Below are 23,360 nucleotides of genomic sequence, written 5' to 3' on the forward strand. Positions count from 1 at the left end.
TACATGCTGGCTGACTTTCGCTGATGGTTACATATACTTGAGTGGGGAATTTAGTGACCACTCTGTAATGTAGCTTGTGCGCTCGGGGATGTCCTCTTCGCCTGGATTGTGGGGACCAAGACAGTTACTAGTCTTTTGCCCTGCACTGCCACTGAAATGGGACTCCAAAAAACAGAACACTATAGAATCTAAATGGCGCAATACAAGATCATAAATCCCTGCATCTAGGAGAAAATAAGATTCAGTCTTGGCTTTAAAGTCAATATTCTTTTGGCAAAAACCTATAAAATAATAATATATAATTTCCTGTACAAGACATATGTTCTTTTCTACACTTAGACAGATCCATTGTAGCACAAGCTAAACATGTACAATTGGAAGGCAGAATGTATTATGGATTTTTATACGGCAATTATTAACGCACATAAGCTGAATTTGTTAGAGAACAAAGAGCAACAGAGAGAGAGAAAGCAGCTGCATATTTCTTAATTTATTGTTAACATTTTATCATGGGCTCCATGAATTATCAGAGTGGCTATTCTCTGTTCCTGGCATTTTGGTGGAGCGAGATAAGGTAAAAACAACAGCAGTACTGGAAGAGTGAGAACAGGCAGATAGATAACATTGATAGAACTCCTACACCAAACAGCCCCCATGCTTATCTTGGCTTTTTATCTTCCCTTCCCTTCCCCTTCGATTCCCTCCCCTCTTCCCCCTCCTCTTGAGGAGCCCCATCACGACTGGACCAAAGCCTTACAGCTGAACTTTACTCTGCTTCTGATACCGAGGTGCAAATAACATGGAATGATCGCCCTGTGATAAGTGCAAGATTAATTGTAATGGCGCGAGATAATAACAAGTTTCCACACTTCCCCTGTTTGTGGATTGTGTCTTGTGACTAGCAGGCTGAAAGACTTTAGCATGGACGGGGTTAATAAAGTGCCACATCACCGGCTGCCATGGGAGCAGCTGTATCTCCCAGCATGCTCAGCCGATGGAAGATAGGGGTTATAGTCGTATTGTAAACACAAGTGATCGATACAGTGTATTTACTAATTAGTTAAACAGTATGCAGTATATTTTAGTATATGATACATCCACATGAAGAGTCGCCTATGGATTTGTAACGCGCTGCATGTTACATAGGCGATTTCAAGATAAAAATGTTTTTATTTTTATTTATCCCCTCCTGTATGTGAGATACTTGCCAGTAAGGCACTTCCCTTGTATGCTCATGAGATGACATGTTCTCTTTATAAGCCAGAGCTTATGGATGACAGCAGTTGTGGGGAAAATCAAACTCACCGGCATTGTCCATAGAATAATGTCAATGTTCTGCTTATGGCATCAGAAACTGCATCTGCTCTATGTACAAAGTGTACAATAGAACCGATTTAAGTTGTCCTCAGTCACATCTGAAACAGAAAAGATCTGGCCAATTTACAGAGGTAAAGGTTATGTTGGGGCGGGGGTGTAGTGTTCCAGATATAAAAAGTAGCATTGTCATGATGGTCATATAAAGTCATCAGGCCATAGAGGGCGGTATAGTGTATGCTAGAACTAGATTTAAGCTGGTCTCCTCAGAAGAAGCAAATAAGAGGGAGTTCATAGATAGGAATCTGACACTGAATTTCTGCCTCAGGAATTTGAAACAATTTTTTTTTTTTTTTTCAGTGTCAAAAACCAGATGAGGATTTTGACGCTGAATTTGAAGCAGATTTTGACACTGAAATTGAAGCAAAATTGAATGAAACGCGCCACTGATTTTTGCTTTTATTGGGCAGGGCCCCATTCCAAATTCTGCAAGACAAATTGTGACAAATTCCTTCCAGAAGGAATAGGGTGTATTTTACACCTCCATTCATTTCAATGGGAACGCTCAGGCGGAATCCACCTGAAGAATGAACAGGACACAATTTTTTTTCACACTAGCAAAAAAAATAAATTATCTACCGCCTCCCGTTTAAGTGAATGGGGGGCAGATTTCAGGTGGATTCCTCCTCAAATTCCTACATGTGAACACCCCCTAATTGTTCAGGTTTATTAAAAGGGGTAACAATTGCTTCAAAAGACAATTCTGAGGGAAACTTTCAGGGCTGTGAAGTCAGTAAGACAAACCAATGACTCAGATTTCTCTATTTTTCCACAGCCCAACTTCGACTCTAACTCCTGACTTCTTCATAAATGGCTGGCAACCATGGTTAGACATAAGCAGGATTTAATTCCTATGAAAATAACTATGCAACAAACTATGCATCTAATTATATAATAATATAATAAAAAATGAATGAATCATTTTATTTTGAAGTCAGAGTTGGTAACTTTTTCACTACTCTGACTCCACCTCCCGCCATGTTGTGCCTGGGGGGTGGACTATCCCAACGCACTTTGAACATCACATCATTTTGACAACAGTACATTTTTCTATTTCTATCCCAGATTAGTATGTAGAACGTTAAAAACAAGCCATTAAATCTGTGTCTCAGTATCTCCATTACAGATGGTTATTTTGGAAAGCAACAAGGTCAGGTACTGAACTGCATGCACTTGGCTCAGGTCACAGTAAATATGGCTTCCTCACTAAAAGGTTTCCCAGTCTCTCACATAAACATCCACACGTACAGATTTACATGTATTATTTACATGGAGACAGTTTGGCCCCGGAGCTGAGGTTAGGCAAGGCACAGATACCGCACAATGAATTATATTCATGGAGAGGGTAACATTAGCTCCTGAGAGATATTATCACGTCACACGGTGGAATTGCGTGGAACAGGATTTATCGAGCAGCGAGAGTCCTGAGAGCTCAGCCAATCTGCATCTACATTTAGCCTGTCTTACATGATATAATATCAGTCATCTATAGCCAGGCTCAGCAGAGACGTACATCTCCAAGAGCTCGGAGACTGCAAGTCCCAGCAAGTTTAGCCACACTATGCAGGGCTTATAGTCGCAAGCCATTGTGACAAATCCAGTAAATACTACTGATCAATTCACAAGGGATTCCATCAGATGTGATGTACATAAAGAAAAGATAGTGAAGAAAACTTCAGACTCAACATCTAGACTAGATTTTAATGTAGCCAAGAATCTGTCAGGACTGGGCCAGATGACTGCGGACCATACATAGACCAGTTCTTCAGCCAACCCTATGAGCGGGCATAATGAGATCATGAAAAGACGCGAATACCTAGATAATGCAATAACTGACAGCCTGAAGATATAGAAAGGGTCAGTTCTTAGGAGTTATCGGCAAAATGCAACAGCTTTCCCGGCTACCTGCTGGCATAACTTAGTCTACTGCACTTTACTATGCTGTTACAGTTTCCCTATGCAGCGGACCACTGGAAAAAAAATGTATACTCCATCATAATGTGAACAGAGCCTAAAATGCACTGGTTGAGAAATGCACCAGGACTATTGAATCCTTTAATTGTATGTTTTTCCCCTCAAAAACGAAATGACCAAACCACTACTGCATTTGCAAATAAATATATCTTTCCCCATCTATGGCCCATTAAGTCACATAGATGCAACCAGGGCGAGCTAGCTAAAGACAGCAAATCATTGCCAAAAAATAGCAATAACCCCCAAATCTCTACTAGCCTACATAAAAACAGTGGGGTTTATCAGATCCCAGTTTAGTCTGATAGGCCTCACATATTTTTCACATATCAGGAATCCTATGATTGACCAATGCATTATATCTGGTAAATGAGTAGGTTGCAAGCTATAGTGGTGACTCAGTGTGACTTATCAGCACTATGGCCGCAGAGCTATCTATCTTCTGTTCTGAGATTCTAAGTTATCCCACGATCGATCGATCGGGCTATATGACTCTGAAAAATTAACATCTTACAATTGACTTAAAGTAGCAAGCCCAAAGTCCAGAAGTGATCCAACAAAGCAGAAAATCTGTCCAAGACAGTAAGCAGTAATTTTTAGGCATATCCACATAAAAGAAACCATTTATACCTGATCAAAATGGAATAAATGCAAAGATTATCATTCTGTAATGCCCTGTTTTGTTATTTTGGAAAAGACAACGCATCTGTTCGCTGTTACAGCAATGAGTTGTAACTCTACTTTGTCAGGTCCCAGAAAAACTTCAGTAAAGCTGCAAACCAAGACACTTTACTTGGTAGAGTTTGACAGAATTATAAAAAAGTTCCATATGACCCAGGCAAATCACATTTTTTGCACAATTGCAGCAAAATTACTTGTTTTTTTGCCACAAATTTGTGCAAAGCACAGAAAAAAAGCACTGGGACACAAAGGCACATCTACTAGGTGTCACCGAGCCATTGCAGAGGCATAAAAGAACTAGTTTCATTAATATGGCCGACAGATCAGCTCTTGGATTTGGCTGCCCGGTTGCATAAGGCTTTTGAAAAGGCAATTCTGTAATACAGGAGTGTAAAAAATATACAAAGAGATAAAGACACACAAATGTAGTGTATTCTTGTCATGCCTAAATCTTACAGGTGCTTTTCAGCTACCTTTTGTCTTAGTAGAAAAGTCCATTGTCCATTAAAAAGGAAATGCAAGCAAAAAGCAATCTGTGTATCAGCATAAAAGGACATTAATGCTTGCGCTAATATTTTATGATAAGATTACACTGAGCCAAAGGACACTGACAACATTGAGAAAACCAAACAAACAGTCTCCCGCAACCTCTGCACCCCCTATTGCTGGGCAAAAACACCTATGGCATTAAAAATGGCTGCCACAAGTCACTATAGCCTACCACCTGTTATTGTGAATGAGGAAAAACACAAACTTTGATTTGTCTTCCATTTACCTCTAACAATTTCCAGAAAAGCATTCCCATTTGTGTATGACAATCATTATTTGTGATGGTAAGGGTGCTCGGTTAATAAATAGTCATCCTTCAGGGGGCGCTAGCGCACAGTTTGGCTTTGTCAGTTTATTCCACCATTAGGCTTAGATGTAACATCATGCAAATACTGGAAAATAAAGGAGTTAAAATATTCAGGACTGGCACAGCAGACACGGCTCAAAAGGTAAATGAAGATGGAGGGAAAGCAAGAAACACCGAGAGGCATTGGCCATCCATCATGACAAGGGCCGAGGCGCAGTCAGAGATTGGTACATGGTGAAGAGATTATATAGTTTCCTGGCAGGACAGAATCCTAATAGGAGCATCAAATGTATCCAGAACAACACAGTACACAACACATTCATCTGTACCAAGTATTTATATTCATTAGGCTATTGTTACTAGAAAAAGGATGGACACCCAGCTTTCCCAGACTCCATTACACAAGATTTGTTGTTCAGGAGTATGCGCCCTAATCTTACTGGTGAACATGAGGTTGCCCAGCCATTTACAAAATGATACAGGTCTGCTTCGGGAAATCTGTGTGACACGTCTACTATCAGAACTAACAGTGGTCACCCAGCTTTCCTGATGCCCATGACAGAACAGGATGACTAGAGGGTGAACTGGTCAGTAGAAGAAAATATACCTTCTGCACTGCAAAAGACCCTTGTGGTGCCATATACCTACATATAAGCTGCAATAGAAAATTGCTCAAGCAACATATTTCCTGTTCCACCACAAATCTACAAATGGTGCACTTGGTCTACTACAATATCCTTTTGCTTGCGTCAAAAATCAGCATTTTTTCCATGCAGGGGTTATGGCGGAGGAGAAGAGGGGTGGATTGTTATAATACATGTGGATCAGGCAAAATGGAAAAAAAAAATGTCCTTTTTATTTTATTTCACTCCCTTTCCTTACCTCTCTTTGAAAAACATAATTTATCTGTGTATTATCAAGAAAGCCAGACACTTTAATCAGTGAGCTATGAAGTCAGTGTTTCCAGCCTTATCTGGTGGAGGAGTGGAAACGGAGCAGATAGGCAGCTCCCAGGCCGAGCACTGGTGGGGAATGTTAATAGGAGGAACAGCAGAGAGATTGGCTGCGGAGGCCTGCCTATCTCCACCATTATCAAGGCCTTATCAATGCAACCATCACAGCTCAGTAATGGGGCCGGTTCAACTTTCTGCTTTATCAGGGAGACTGATTCGAGCCAGAGGGACACAAGGCTGCGAGACGACCGGGAGAGTGAATAAGCATCCAGTGTATTTAGAAAATCAAGGAGATTACTTATTGCCATTTGCGTTGATACAGCGTGTTAACCCTACGCGCTGCCAGTGGGAAGCAGCTGGGGCAAAAAATCCAAGCGTTTAATGGGAAAGGGCCATACATAGCGCCAGTAGATTCCAAAAAATGTATGTATTTCACACCAATTCTTAATCGGCTCATATAAAAACAAAAAGACATACCAATACGATATTATTGTAGTAATAGGTTTAAGTCAATGACAGTGTTGGATTTAATGTAATTCCACAGTATGTGTGTATATATATCTGGCACCAACATACACACAACAGTAATATAGCACCCACATATTCCACAGTGTAGAATCAATATTGTCAATATACTCTTTAGTATGTGCTGCACTTACATGGTTCCAACAATCAGCTACCTGAAAGCACCACTAACAAGACATTCAAGCACCATTGGCGTATTACAGGATCCTTGACCATTGCTTTAAAGGGGCTCTATCATTGGGAAAAGTCATTTTTAGATAAGCACATCCTTGCATAGCCTTTAGAAAGTCTATTCCACACCTACCTTTAGTATGTAAATCGCCTCAGTAGTGTTTGAATAAATCTGTTTTTATGAACTGTGCACTGTCTGCTCTATGTGTATGTATAGCAGAGATGAGTCATCAGCACAGCAGCCTCTGCTATACATACACAGAGCAGACAGTGCACAGTTCATAAAAACAGATTTATTCAAACACTACTGAGGCGATTTACATACAAAAGGTAAGTGTGGAATAGACTTTCTAAAGGCTATGAAAGGGTGTGCTTATCTAAAAATTACTTTTCCCAATGATAGAGCCCCCTTTAAGTCACAGCCTACCACAAGAGAAGTCAGTCAGAATACCTGGGTAAAACAGAATGGCCAGGAAGACTTCCTAAGAAATCTACACTCACATACAGTATAGTTTTGACTTTTAAAATGTAACATATATTCTTCACTGATCGTTTTGTTTTGCTATTAGATTATGAATAGTTATTTGGAATTTTTGAAGTTATGTTGTCCTATAAGAGAGTAGGTTGTGTCGCACCGTTAAGATAATTGGTTGGGTAAATCAAGGTTTCCAGGCACAAAGTGTTTAGAAAATCTTTGGTGCTCGCTCACACATTTCGTGCCCACTACTCGTAATCCCTGCTCCAACCTTTCTAGACCTTGTTGTGACTATTTATACAACAGTTAGCATAGAATGTTCCACATGAAGAGATACAAAGTCAGAAATTTGCAACTAAAATGGATTTTCCTTGTACAATTTTTCAGAATAGCTGCATCAGTACAGAAAAAAAAAATCATAAACCTTCTCTGACAGAAGAAAAACGTAATATGCGACTCTCACCTGACGCTCAGTTTGAGGTCAACCATACACAGGTCTCATTTCACTCTATGCAGCACTAAATCACATTACCAGACATTCACATGTACCTGGGAAGAGAACTCGCAATGTCTGCTAATGCCATTTAACTGCTCCAAATTCTTATCCCAAATGTTTCTGGCAGGAAGCATGTTTTCAGATTGGTGATAATTTGAGAACACTGAGCAAGATTTCCTTCCAATCCCTAGTGCATCTTAAAGTAGTACCAGCAGCACATAGCCAAAAGTAGATTTAAAGAAGTCCTCCACCTAAATGCATGTATTTTGTTTTTAAGAGAAATCTGATTTTGGCTACAGCCGCACCTCACAGCTCTCGCCGTGGGGTATTCCCCTCATAGCGAAAACCAGCTAGTTTAACTCCAGCGGCTAAGACAGATGTCACTTTCAGTAGCACAAAACACTTTGCACTGTGGGATTTTCTGCAGAATGTAGATGGGAATAGTTTAAATCCAATCTACTTCATTTCACAATGATTTATACCAGCGACTCTACAAAGGCCAAGTGTCAAGTTTAAAGCCTCATACATATAGCAAAGCCATATGCAACATGCCTAAATGACAGCACAGGTTCCTATGATTCCCTAAGCATTGTGTACTGCCACATCGTGCCACGTTAAAGGGCCATATTTAGGGAGAATGACATCCATATTCCTTTTCTCACAGGTGCTTTGTCACGAATCATACGTATACAATTGGGAACATACAAGGAATAGTATGAATGATGTATTATGAAATAAGTCATGTGCACAAAATGCAACATCAAAGGAAGAGATGGATAAAAATATGGATCACCACTGTCAAGTTTTCTTTCCCCCTTCTAACCTGTTAGAACAGTAACTATTTAGAACTAGTAACAGTAATTATTAAAGTGTTAATAAACCAAACAGACTCACAGCCCAACACCGCCATCACCAACACCAAATAGAGATCAGTCAACAGTAGCTTGTTGATTGTCTTCATGTAGCACGGATTTCCGCAACGTTTTACAGTCACTGCAGCGTGGATGGGATTCTAGCGAATTCCATGCACACTTTGCTGAAAAATACGCACGGGGGGGGGGGGGGGGGGGCACTGTGTTTTTCGACATTGTTGTGGTTTTGGAAATCGCAGCAGGTCAATTATACTTATGGAAAAGCTTTCTCTAAAGGTACAATTGAAGCAGGAATCACTGCGGCCCACAATGTGGGGCCTTAGCCTAAACAGATACTGAAATTCAATCTAATGAAAGGCTGCAAAAAGTGAAACTGATCAGTATTACTATTAAAGGTGTGTTCTGAGAAATCGTTTTACTATTTAAAACTGCTGCTAGTGGGCCTATAAACATAAACAGTACTCACCGACCCCAGGCCTCCATTTTCTGTTCTTCTGTATACAGGTACCCTGGCTGAAGTCACCAGTGATGTCCTGTTTGTGTGATGGGACTGCTGCAGTCAACCAGAGGCCTCAGTGGTGACCCCTTCACAAATTACATGGGGCCTGTACACACACAGACCCACTACCACTGGAGACGTTTGTTATGCTCATAGGCCCACAAACAGCAATAAATCTCTTCATATAAGTTTATTTTCACATAGACAGCCATATCTGACAGTAATACATAGCACCTTTAAGAAAACACACCATGTAGAATGTGCAGCTACTCTTTATTTAAACAGGAAGAACCTATAATAAGAGATAGCACCTTATATATCATTTTCAGTCAGCAAGGATAGATTTATGTTGTATATTAGAACTGCACTATACATTAAAAGGTAAGATTTGTTCCATTTCTTTACTAGTATGATATTAGCTGGCCACAAGCATCAGCAGGACTCGGACACTATACAGTCGTGCACATTTCACATGTTGCGTATCTCTGATAAAGTAAAATACACATTGACACTCCCTCCGACACGACTTCAGACAACTGGACTTTCAATGGATCTTACCCGGAAATATCCAAGGACTACATATCCAAGGAAACCGCATAAGAAAATCCCCCCAGCTCTCTACATACGTATTAAAGGATTATTGCCCCATGGCAGCAGAAAACACTCCAATAATATCAATCTTTATTTTTTGGATTGGTTTTCAAAGAAAGACTGAATATCCCAGAAGGGAAAGCTGCCCATACATTTCAGAAAGTTGCTAGGCCACTGAATACTCCTCTGAACCCTCCAGTACATGTGTATACTTGACCATGTGCTCTGAATGGAGTGAAGGTAGTAAGCTGCTGCCTGGCTCTTGGGAAAAAGGATAGGAAATATTAAAAAGACCCCAAAAAACTTGTTAGTCTTCAGTAGTTGATACCTTTTTAAATGGCTAACTAATAATGATGACAGATAACAACATTTCGGAACTCTAGGCTCCTTTCTCAAGTAAATTTAAAAACCATTTTTGAAGGATGCATAGCAGCTGAAATTAAACATGCCCCATCCTAAATCACCTCCAACATCATCTGTCAGGAGACCCCCATACAGATAAGATAGCCAGCAGCTGCAAATTCCCTAATTCCTTCAAAAATAAACCAATAAAACATAAACATAACCAATACATATTGTGGTTTTCAGCAGGAAGGCCATAAGTTAACCCCAAAGACAACCACCCTGCTCTACCACAAGCCCAGCATCCAGCCAAGAAGTTGGTATATGTGTTGCAAACCAAAGGCTTATATGAAGCACAGAACACACACGTATCCAAGTGTTAAGATATGCTGTACAACTCTATGCTATATGCAAAATATGTGCTAGACCCCCCCCCTCCCATCAGTAGTCAATCACCTCCTTCCAGCTGATAAGTGAGTGGATGGCATTAATCATGGCTATGCAGTGACCCAGCAGAGCGGAGCCCTTGTGTCTTTGCCTCTATTCACTGATTGTTATTATAGCTGAATCCTTTTCCCCGGCTGCTTGCTGGAGATAAGGGTCCTTTATCTGTCTGAGAGATCTTTATCAGAGAGCAGATCAGCCCATAGAACTTATCTGAAATTTACATCTAGTCAAGAGCCTGAGCAGAGAGGAAAAACAGGCAAACCAACTCCTGAGAACAGACCTGACTTCATGCTTCCTCTTATAGTATTTTTAGTTGATTAGAAATGTTCGGTTTCAGTTGGCAAACTCCAAACTTCTTGAGCTTAAATTTACACAACCAACATAACAGGGTCATAGTAAAAGAAACCAAGAACCAGCTATTCATTTCAGGTTCTCTTTTAGGGTTGCCATGTGTAGTAAACAAGAGTACTCCCATGCCCTCCTAGACACTCCCTGTCTTTACATTATGGCTTCATAAAAGTAAAGCAGTATATTATGATACCATGAGATACTGGTCCATTGCTGCCTATCCAACACAGAGACTTGAGTAAGAACTAAATAGGAAGATCAGTTTCTTTACAGGAATGTTCTGTGTTATATAATATTTATATACAGAGAGAGCAACCTTGGCATATTTTATTCTGCATTGCTCAATAGCTTAGCCCAATACCATTCAAAGGTTGATAGTTCTGGCAGATGAGGAACTTTCTATCACCTACTATGTATCAATTAGACCATGTATTCCCTGCTAAGAATTCTCAGAATGGAATATGCAAATAAGTCCTGCTTGACAGAAAAGGGGAACTTGCTCTAGCTCCCTACAGGTCAATGCCTAGTCTTCCTGAAACCTAGTGACACAATCTGGGAAGCCAGGCATTGATCTACATAGGGAGCTCCCTTCAAGGTGGGAACTAAAGCAGGTTTCCTTTTCCACCAAGGAGTTGCCATTTGCATATTTCTTTCATAGTATAACACTGATACTTTGCAGTGTGACTTAGGGGACAGATCAATGACAGAGAACATCTATCACTTGCTCCCCATAGATGGGATTATGAGAAAGTGCAGTGTAATGAGTCTCCACTCCCTCGGTCTACGAAAAAAACAGAGCTATAACAGGCTATATAGCCTGCTTTATCAGAAACATATCAGAGGGGGGACAAAGAACCAGAATGGCAGACAACTCATGAATGGAACATCAATCACAACTGGCATACAAAAGCATACAAGAGCATACACAGCCTATACACATACATTATTCCTTAATAATTGCCCATGTCGCATTATAAAGCAAACACAGCTAAAGTGCTCAACGAACCCCAACAAACCTAATACCAACACAAATCATTGATTTCAATTTGTGAAAAGAGCAAGTAATAGGAAGGTTGATATAGCGGAGCTCTTGTAAAAAGCATCTGTTGCTGCTGGTTAGGAGACAAATTGTATTTGTAGGTTCATCAAAGAAAGCATCAGAGATCCCATTCTGGAGAATGGGCAGGAGCCAAACCATCTGCTACAAGAAAGATCAAAACCACCTCATAGCTTTCATTACCAATGCCACATACTTCATATCACACAACATACCCATGGGCAGGAGCCTGGCATACAAGTATATGAGGTTCACTCTTTCAACCACCAAGACCTGTAACTCACACTGCACAATAATAATGAAGAAAAGCGGGAGATATAAAACTATGATCAGATATCCAAACACAGCATTGTTTTTCGCCCGTAACTCTATTGTCTGGTGGTGCAGGGTCCTGGTAACCAAATTTATTCTTTCTGGCTATACACTACTACAGACCACGAAGGGGATTGATAACTTCAAACTATGCATTCACATGCTCCGAGTGTAAAATATTATGGCTGTTATGACATACAGGGGGGATATATCATCACTACTCCCCATATGTTGTCTATAATAAATGGCGCAATCACTGCTCCCCTTTCGCTAGCTTTAATATATTGTGACATCAATGCTCTCAATATACCAGCTGTAATATATAGGGGCATTAAATTTAAGACAAATATACATTTCAATTGTATATTCTGCCATCTCCATCCACCAGTAAGAGGTTTGCCATTATTGATCAATGCTGAACACAAGAGGGTAAACTTAAATAACTTATGACCTACGACCTCTTTGTGGTTAAGTTCAGCAACAGAAGAATGTATGTATCCTATAAAGTTAATGTCTGAAATAATAGGTGACATACGTGTAACCAGACCATTTTCCATTTGTCCCATTTCTTTTCCAAAGTTTTCTATGGAGACCAGGAGTTCTGTAATACCATCAGCACCTCTCTCCTCCACAGGAATAACATTGTTCAACTGCTGAATGAGTTAAAAGTAAAATGAACAAATAAATTCTTAATATAGAAAGGTCTTTCTCCCTGACTGTAATCTCCAGTCTGATCAGCTCCCTGTTCTTATCAGTTCCATCTAACTGACAACAATAAGAACAAAGGACTTGGAAACTGAGCCCCCTCCCCATCTACCTCCTGTGCCGAGCAAACAGCAGCTAAATGTGGTGGCACCACAGGATCAAAACAAAGTCCTTGACCATAATATTGCACTTTCATAGGAAGTGACATCATCCTTTTGTTTAATTGGGTTTTTTTAAGATAAAAGATAGCTGGACCCCTGTACAAGCACTTTCACCTTTTGTGTTACCCCATTTCCTCATAGATTGTCAGTTAAGTGTTGTTCTGTAATGTCTGAATTTGTTTGTACATGTACCCTATGCAGTGTAAAGTACTGTGGAATATGTTGGTGCTATATGATGATAATAATCTTTATAATCACAGCATTTATGTATAGGTATACAGACCTAAACTTAACCTAGAAACTAAAAGATTATCAAGATAACATATCAAGATTGTGGTTCAGATTGTAGGCCCCTCACTCTAAAGTCCTGGGCTATGATGTGCGATTCTTATAGGACCACATGGCCACCTGATTAATGGAGTCCTCAGGATAGAAAAATACCTAGGAGCCACTAGATATAAACCGTATAATGCTCCCCATGGCTCCCTCCACACAGTAGAATATCTTAACACCAAAAAGTTTAGGCACCACTTGCAAACTTTTAGTTGCATTGGCGGCCATTTTGGTCTCCTTTTGGAGTGCTGTAAAAAAAATAGTTAAAACTACACTGAAAGAGAAGTTTAATAATTTAGTGTAGTTCTATGTTGAGATCTGTTAGCTTTCTGGCCTGTCTTTACAGGCCCAAACCCTGGGGTGAGCTAAAAAGTTTCATTTACAGTTACATTTTTCTTCTGATTTCTGTCAACTACAGTCAGGGTGAGGAAATCTTGTATGAATCCAAATTACAACTTACAGTAAAGTGCAGACACCTGTCACTATTCAAGCTAGGCAGGATGTAGATATTGAAGTGGATGGCGATTTGGTTCTATACAGTACAAACTTAAAACTATAACACTATATCTAAAATATGAAGAAACTTTTACGATCCGTGTAATTCAACCTCAGGTTTTGGTCCTGTAACTTAAAAGGGACTCAATTGTCTACCGCTATTTTCCATTTAGACATGTACAAGGGCCTTGTTGCCACAAGTCTTGCGCCTCACACGTCTTCTAAGACCAATCAGTCGCCAGATCCTTACCAGTGACTGCTTTGGCCACTGGTTGGTCTTATTGGACCAAACAGGACTTACAGCAGGTTAGTAACCTTTTTATAGGACACCTCCCTCGGCCTCCCCTTTATGTTGATCTTATCTCAGTACAGAAGATATTTTATTGTAGTCTACTGAAACAAAGCCATAAGTGGAGTTGAAAAGAATGGAAAATATGAAATAAGGAATCCTTGGACTTCTTCCTGTTGGATCTACTTCAGGCTTTGCCGAAAAAAAATGAAACAAAAACTGTGGTGGCTTTCACAGAAAAAAAAAACAAAAAAAACAAACAAACAAACAAAACACTGTGTGCGCGCGCATGTGAAGCCATAATTAAATTATTGTGGCATTTACTCAAGTTAATATCAAGGGCACCTAAATGGTTAAATATATATTTTTTTTTTTATTATGGGCTTTTCATCACTTCAGAAAATCTTGCTACGCTCTAAGTTTCAAAAGGGAATTGACAACATGAAGTTAATCAGATATAAGAACAGCCTTCATAGTCATAGCAAGCAAAACTAACATCTGTCAGTCAAAAGGAAGATCCATGCTAAAGATGGTAATATATCAAGTGACCCAAGGTGACATCTAACAAACACAGGTAGCACTGCCAATACAAGATGACTACAAGTACTGAGCAACGGGAAAAGTGAGCAGGATACCATGACGCATACAGGTCATGATGGTCATGCTACAACCCTACTGGAATAATTCATCTATTTTAATACAAGTAAAATATAACTGGAGTCATTAAACTGGCACACACGTCAGTGGAGGCCATTATCCATCTAAGATTATTACATAGTTTGAGGCTTGCCGGTAGTGCATTATGACTAAATAAAGGGCTTCATAACCAGCGCGGTACATTACTAGGCCAAGAAAATAAAGACATTGAAAATTAAAGTGCAGCACTTAGTGTATAGGGATTGCCCAGAGTTGCTTTCTTCCAATACAGCACCACCATACCTGTCATCGTCTCTGGATTGCTGGGATTGAGTTGCATTGCTAGATGCAACCAATAGTCAGGTGAGGTACGCTTTTTTTTGGAAGAAAGTTTTTCTATTCCCAGACAGCCTCTTTAATCTCATAAGTGACATTGGTCAAGTGCCATCACCTTTTAGGTATGCTATTCACATGGCATAGGATTAGCCCTTGTCCAACAGTTGGTCCCTGCCAAGGGACTCTGGGCCTGGCTGCAGAATACCTGCTTTGCTTCCTGTCGTAAGAACTTTACCTTTATCACACTGCAGATCAGTATTGTATTTTAGCAGCTGAGTCTTTGAAAAGCGGTAACAGCAGACAGTGTGGCTACCCGCCTCCCTGGCAGACCTGGTACAACGAACGCGTGGGAGGCACGTTAACCCCTTGCCTGCTGCCACTCAAAGTTCCTTGTTGGCATGCAATAGACAAGGTTATCATTCCTTATTACAAAGCTAACCACCAAAGCTTTGTTCAGGAGGCGGCGACTGAAGGGGTTCAATGAGTATACGGAAGAAAAAAAGGGGGTTAAAAAGGTGGAGAGGAAGTCAAAATAGGAAATGGGATGAAAGATTTGGGAAGTGAAGATGAAAGAGAAAAATGGGAAGCAAAGAGAGAGGGAGAGACTCTGATTTATCAATTTAATAATCGCTTCTGGAAAAACCCAGACAGGTAGATAGAACTTCAGGCTTGCAATTACTTCCCCCGTCAGATAAACCAGTTTTATCAGGCAGTTATTTCTGTCATCCTCAAATCAGCTCCTTATCTGCAGCCTAGATCTCTGCAGAGCAAACAAGGTACGAGATGCCCATGGAACACTGTCAGAAAGTTCTGGGAGAAGCAGGTCACCCCCACCACCCAGCCATCACCCAGGCAAAGTCTACACATATCACACAGCTGACACCGACTCCCCCTCCCCAGTTATCAAGAAAGATTAGCAGCATAACATTATTATTGGAACCCGCAATCTAATTCCATTCTACCATCTGCTCCCACAATGAGAGTCCAGTTCATTTTGCATTTTCTTCTTATCTATGCTCAGAATCATCATCAGGAAAAAACCCTATATGTCTGCTGGCTGCAAAGTAATATCTAGTGAGGGGGAGATAAGATCACAGCAGCTGCGAGATCTCAGAAGAAATACTTTGCAACACACGTGATCCTTTTAATACAATGAATGTGAGAGTCACAGGAGATAAGATCTTGCATTCAGGCCTGTCCCGACACACTGATTCTATCAGGATGTGACTGCATAATAGGATATTTTAAGCTTATCTGCCTGCTGATCAGAGCTCTGGCTCTTATCCTGCCCAGCATCTGGGTGGGAACTGGGGCCTCAGAAGATGCACAAGTAGCTTCTCACCTTTCACATCAGCCCTTCCCCCAATCACAATAATCTGCATAAAAGCAAGCAGAGTAATAAGCTCCTGGAGTCCAGGCAGCCTCCATCATCTCCATGTATCTGGACTGGGGAGATAAGGTTACATGTGACCCTATGTATATGCAATCCTTCTGCCGCTTGCTTCATCCTTTTGGAGGAGAGTCCAAAAAGCGAACACAAACTGGAAAAACGCTCCCGGTTGTTCAGTCTCCAATTTACTGACGACAATGTAAATGTTTTATGGTTAGTTGACGTGCTCGTCTCAGATATTGAGACGTAAGGAGTAGATTCACGGTTGTATCCCAACAACAAAAGCTGTGACGTAGAATAAACATGAACTATAGAGCGCTATGGTCTAGATTTTCATGCATATAGTGATATGAGACATAATTACACAAGAGTTTGTATACACACTTTATAGAAGTTGTACAAGGACCATGGTGGTATAACCTGATAACTTTTATTAAATAGTTATGCTATATATAGCTGGTATACGTCATGTATCTTCCTGTAGATTTAATTATATATAATAATAGGGAACATGTTGCGATAACTTAGATAGCTTCTGATGTACAACTGTATATGTATAGCTCTTATAACCTTTACATCTTCTTGTATGTAGTGACCTGGACCATGTTGTTATAACCTGACCATGTTTTGTATGTGCTCTATGTACAGCTGGTATAGGTTATAACATAACCGGCCTTTGTCTCCATTAGCATCTCTAAAATGCTGTGACTGTATAACCAGACCGCCATATTATAACAATGTACCTGATTACTTGCAAAATGACTTATCACCACATTTGTGAACCAAGAATCACTTCAATGGTCACAATCATATCCATGGTGACATCCTGTGGCTGTTTAGCCATTGAGTCACATGGTGTTATTTCCTATACGTCACCTGCACGGTATACTACAACATATTAGTAGATCCCCATAATAGAGGTGCACAATTTGGAATCTATGCTTTATGTATCAATACAAATTCCACAGCGGATACAAAACAATATCTCTAAGAGATAGCAATTTCAAAAAGCTGAATATTCTTCCAAGGCTACAAGCACGTGGATGTGTTAGCTGGGCCGCAATTAAACGGCACATTGAATAAAAACCTACACAGCCCCTTTCACTCATGTCAGTAAGCGCAGATTCAGGGACATAACTTGAGGGGGGTTCAGAGGGGTGCAGTCGCATAAGCACGGACATCAGTATTGAGATTGCAGCTTCCATCTGGCCCATAAGCCAAAGAGACCCACAGATAACCCTAACCACACTAAGGTGGATTAAACTCCTTAGCATTTGTAGCCATCACTATCTAGAATTCATGGAAAAGATGAGGTAGGGGGCCTTGATAAAAGATTGCATCGGGCCCACAAAACATTAGTTACACCACTGCACAGGCTGCTAAATGGATAGGAATTGAACCTGTCCTGAGTTTTGCCATGAATTCACGGCACCATAATACATGTCCCTGTGTATGGACCGCTGAAATGAATGGTCAGTGTGCTAGCCATGAAAAACATGGCTAGAATTCCAAAAAAAAGCACAGAGCAGTCTGCATGAGGCCTAATACTGAAAAAACAACTTAAAGAGGTCCTTTCATGACTTTGGGCACAGGCAGTTCTATATACTGCTGGAAAGCCGACAGTGCGGCGGGTAAAGAGCTAACGGTACCGGTACCGTAGCTCTTTACAGTCAGAAGGGCATTCCTGGCTGACTGTCAGGAACGTCCTTCTCCACAGCAGTGCCTATCGCGCTGTACAGTGTGAGCGGGGAGGAACGCCCCCTCCCTCTGCTCACAGTGCTCGTCCATAGACTAGTATTATCAGGAGGGGAGGGGACGTTCCTCACCGCTCACACTGTACAGCGTGATAGGTGCTGCTGTGGAGAAGGACGTTCCTAGCTGACTGTCAGGAACGCCCTTCTGCCTGTAAAGAGCTACGGTACTGGCACTGATAGCTCTTTACCCAGGGTACAGATCGGGAAAGCCTCTTTAAAGTGACTGTAACCTCTGTACCAAGCCTATAACACAAACAGAATTAAAATATATGTGGGATGAACATCACTACTCACGATTATTCTTTTCCCATCCAGCTGCATGGATTATCTGTAGCACAACTCAGTTTACATAGGGCAATGAGCTGCCAACAACAAAAAAAGTTGGTCAGCCAACCACGAGCAGTTGGTGTATCCTGGCCACATCTGCCATGTGCTAATTGGCTAGATGCACCTATACTCTCCAGTGAAATCAACAGCAAATGCAGCCTGGTTAGTACCTTCAAAGCTGTTCACATCTGCATTGGAATCTCCATTAGGAGACTGTCGCTGTGTCCACCTGAAATTGCCAGACAATAAGTCCTGCATGCACAACATTGACTATAATGGGGTCTGTCAGCTCCATATGTGTCCCCTACTTCAGCAGTCTGCAAATGGACCAGAAGAACTGACAACCTGACACAAAAGTGAACCTGGCATAATGACATGCGCCCCAATAATTGCCAGGCCGAAACTATATTTTTGGCATTGCATTATATGGAAAGTGGAGATGTGTCCTGACAATTAAGGCATGATGGATACATCCGGGCTCATCGTGTAAGGGCGCCCTTACACAGGGCAGTTTCTAGGATGGATTGTTTCCCCACTAATTGAGCTGATAATTGTGTTATCTAATAGGTCTTAAAGAGGACCTTTCATGGGTTTGGGAACAGGCAGTTCTATATACCGCTGGAAATCCGACAGTGTGCTGAATTCAGCACACTGTCGGCTTTCACTATCTGTGCCCCGGATGAAGAGCTATCTATCCCGGTACTGTAGCTCTTCACAGTCATAACGGCGTTCCTGACAGTCTGTCAGGAACGTCCTTCTGCACAGCAGCGCCAATAGCGCTGTACAGTGTGAGCGGGGAGGAACGCCTCCTCCCCTCCTGATAATACTAGTCTATGGACGAGCATTGTGAGCAGAGGGAGGGGGCGTTCCTCCCCGCTCACACTGTACAGCGCTATAGGCGCTGCTGTGCAGAAGGATGTTCCTTACAGACTGTCAGAAACGCCCTTCTGACTGTGAAGAGCTACAGTACCGGGATAGATAGCTCTTCATCCGGGACACAAATCGGGAAAGCCGACAGTGCGCTGAATTCAGCACACTGTCTGTTTTCCAGCGGTATATAACACCGCATGTGCTCAAACCCATGAAAGGTCCTTTTTAAAGATCTGTTTATCACAAGCTAAAAGTATAATGAAAAATGTTTCAGTTCTTTTTTTCACAGCCATCACAACAGCTGTCATCCACATATGGTTGTTAAAAAATGGATCCATTGACTTTTTTTTTTTGACAGACCCGTGAATACACCCAAAGATTTTCATGATCTTTAAAATTCCGTAGCGCTTTTACAGACACTGTGGTCACTGTCCCATATATGGTTCACAATCTACATTCACTTATCAATCTTTCTTTGGAGTGTGGGAGGAAACCGGAGTACCCAGAGGAAACCCATACGAACACGGGGAGAACATACAAGCTCCTTGCAGATGTTGTCCGTGGCAGAATTTGAATTTGAGCCCAGGACTCCAGTGCTGCAAGGCTACAGTGCTAACCACTATGAAGAAGGAGTAATGCTTTCCAAAAAGTGTAACATAGAGAAGCCACAAGAATTCCAGCATTAAAAAAAAAATATGCGCATTTTCTGTTAGTACAATAAACCTCATTTCAATCCTGAAATATTACTGTGTCCATCAGTTATTAGATATATCAAACTGAAATGGCTGTTGCAAACACCAAAATATTTAGAACTAAAAATGATTAAGATTAATAGGGGGTGCCCAAACTTTTTCATAGGACTGTATACATCACAAAACAGGAATTTGCAACAATTTGTGCTCAGATGACCAAAGGTTAGCAACATTTTGCATTTTTACAAGGTTTACTTCAAGACTGAAAAGTAGGTATGCTTAAGCCGTCAAGCTGATGTACACCAGAGTTGTCAGTTGTTTTATATATAGAAAAGAGGAGGAAACAATTAGCTCCATTCTCTATGTATAGGCCATGGGATAGTTACTGCAGCCAGCTTCCATACAAATGAATGGTGAGAGCCAAATTGCAGTAACTCAGTATAGCCACTACACAAAACACAGCTTCCTGCTTCCCCTCTCTACTCCATATAGCGACTGCTGAGAAGAGCTGATCAGCTGGGGTTCCAGATGTTAGATCCCAGTCAATCTAATGTTGATGGCTTTTCATTAAAACTAGGACAACCTTTAAAAACACCATTTGGGCTAAAGCTACATGTTGTGGAAACACAGCCAAAAAAATGCAACATAAACTATTGCAGTAACAATTGTGTTTTTTCAGGGGTTTTTTGCCCAGTTTTTCATTTTTAGCTACCCAACCCATATAAATCTATGGGGAAAAAAATGCAGCATTTCTGCATACAAAATTTACATCCTGCATGTTTCAAAAACATGCTCATCAAGCAAATACTCTATGTCCGCTAAGTGATTTTAGTGACCAATTACCTACAGGCGGAAATGTGTAAGCACCAGTAGTCAGGCACCAAGAGATCAGCTACTTGCCAGGATAGCTGCAATATTACATGGGCTGGTGCCATCAAGACTGAACCCAAGTCCATGTTCTCCTTATATGCACTTTCTGCATCATGTAAGAAGAGTAACCCAGGGAATAGACATTCCAAAAGCCACGTAGACATCTTCTACTAGTGCCAACCTTTCAGGTTTGTAACTATAATATATATGTTTTACCAGGCCACTAAAGTCGCAGAAGCTCCTGGAGTGCTGAAATGGGCTCCTATAGTCTATTGCAATGTATTTAGTCTGCTTATATAACGCCAACATATTCTGTACCACTTTTTAGAACTCACTGTCCCAAGTAGGGTTTCTCTACCAGAATGTAGAAACTGGACCACTTGGAGGAAACCCACACAAACATGTGGAGAACATACAAACTCCATACAGATGTTGTCCTTGGCTGGATTCAAACTCAAGGCTTCAGTGCTGCAAAGCAACACCACTAACCACTGAACCACTAATTATAACTTATGTTAAAGTACACTCAGTATATAAGAGCACTAGATACAATATCCTTGGGCAAGATACTGCAATTATTATCTGCAGACATACAGAAGGACTATTCGGCTAAGACCCCACGTTGCAGAAAAGCTGCTTTTTTTTGTTGCAGATTTTGCTGCGTTTTTTTTTTTTTTTTGCCAAACCTAGGAGTGGCTACAACGGGAATGGGAAATATATAGGAGACATTTATAGTTCTCCTTTCTGATCAACCCACTCCTGGCCTTGGCTCAAAAAAACGCAGCAAAATCTGCAACAAAAAAAAGCTGCATTTCCGTAACGTGGGGACTTAGCCTTAAATGTTTTTTTTTTTTACTTAAGTAAGTGATAACTTATCACTGGGATATGTGACCACTAATAGGTGGGGGACTTACTGCCCAGACCCCATGACTGTGGCTCCTATACAGTATTTCACTACATAGCTGGGTTCCAGGTTATCTGTTGTGCAAGAAACTGCAACACAGCTCAATATATTTCTGGAAAGTCAGAACCCAACCAGCCAAAAAGTTATGGCACGTTTTTTATGAGAATGTCCCTTTAAAGCCGACATATAAATAGTAACATTTTACATCATAAAGAGACTGTTAGATGGACATGTTCACACCTGAAAGGGATAGGAATGACACTTCAAATGCAATTTTCCTCCTAGTTTATAGAATTGTGCACACTGCTGGACAAGCATTCTCTAATACATTAGTTGAAATGTTATACTCGGCTCATTCAGCAGTGACAATTTACAGCAAAACAGCAATAGGGATCAATCATTTTAATAGCATACACACAGCAATAGCCCTTAAAAAGGAAATCATCATTTGAAAAGTCATTGATCCCAGGTCATATATCACACTGGTGACCTCAGGCCACCATTGATTCCACGGTTCTATGCAGTGTGGAGCTAAAGCAGAAGTAGATTGTCATATCATGGATACAGTAACTCACCTGTGTACAGCACAATGGAATACGTTGGTGCTACAGACAAGTGATAAAATAGAAATAAGGTGCATTTTCCAATCACAGTGTTACTGTGTTACTAATAATCAATAAGACCTATTGGACAGTAGACACTAATGTCCGCTGACATCACCACTCTGCCCTTGCCGCCTGATTTCCCAGGGTGATGAAATGACATTATTAATGACCCTCATGACGAAGCTCAACACATGACTAGAAGCAGATGATAGTCTGTCTACAAAATCTCACACAGGAGGCTCTGGAGGGTTCACAGACTGCCCTCTGGGCATAAATGTGGGAGGCCGCTACACACGGCAGCCACCAACAGTTTAAAGAAAAACCAAATAAACTTTGTGCCATTGTGTGAAGGCCTCACTGCCAGTTTTTCCTAGGTACACAGAGTGCACAAATACGAATTACCTTCAGCAAACCTCCGCTATAAACAGCTCACCTTTTATTGGCACTTTGTGTTGACAAGTGATAATCAAAGTATATTTATCAACGTGTCAAGTAGTGTGTACTGCACCCAACAGACAAAGAAAAACCCTTTACAAGTGGTCAGGTTGTTTGGGCATTACCAAGTAATGATATGCGGCAGATTAATACATTAGGACTTTTGGGACAGTATCAAGGGATGGTATAAACAATTGATTTGCAACCTGTGTGCCAACAACTAGTAAAACATCAATATTCTGAGCATGCAAAGATTCGTGGTCACTCAGTAGTTAGTGAGACACAGGTTCCATGACCTGTGGAATAAGTGGATATAGTGTAGTATGAATAATTCTGATACCTGTCATTAATGGTTCAATAACAGTGTATTAGGCATCTGAGGAAAATATGAATGAAATCGTCTAGGGAGGGCATTGTCACCAGAAACTAGTCGTCCCCCCCCACACGCCATCATCTGCAATAGTGTCAAAACTACTGGACAGTGTACCAATGGCGTGTTCCCAAAAAGGGAAATGTCAACCATGCCAACAATAATTGCCAGGGTACGATGGCAGCATCAATTCCTCAAGCACAACTTGACAATCGTAA

General features: G+C 40.9%; 1 protein-coding gene across 1 annotated transcript in view; it reads right to left on the reverse strand.

The window, feature by feature from the left end:
- The window catches only part of ZFPM1 (zinc finger protein, FOG family member 1), a 91,828-nt gene that overhangs the window by 66,813 nt on the left and 1,655 nt on the right, over positions 1-23,360 (reverse strand). The window lies entirely within an intron of this gene.

The sequence above is a fragment of the Leptodactylus fuscus genome, chromosome 7, assembly GCF_031893055.1.
Source record: "Leptodactylus fuscus isolate aLepFus1 chromosome 7, aLepFus1.hap2, whole genome shotgun sequence".
Lineage (NCBI taxonomy): Eukaryota > Metazoa > Chordata > Amphibia > Anura > Leptodactylidae > Leptodactylus > Leptodactylus fuscus.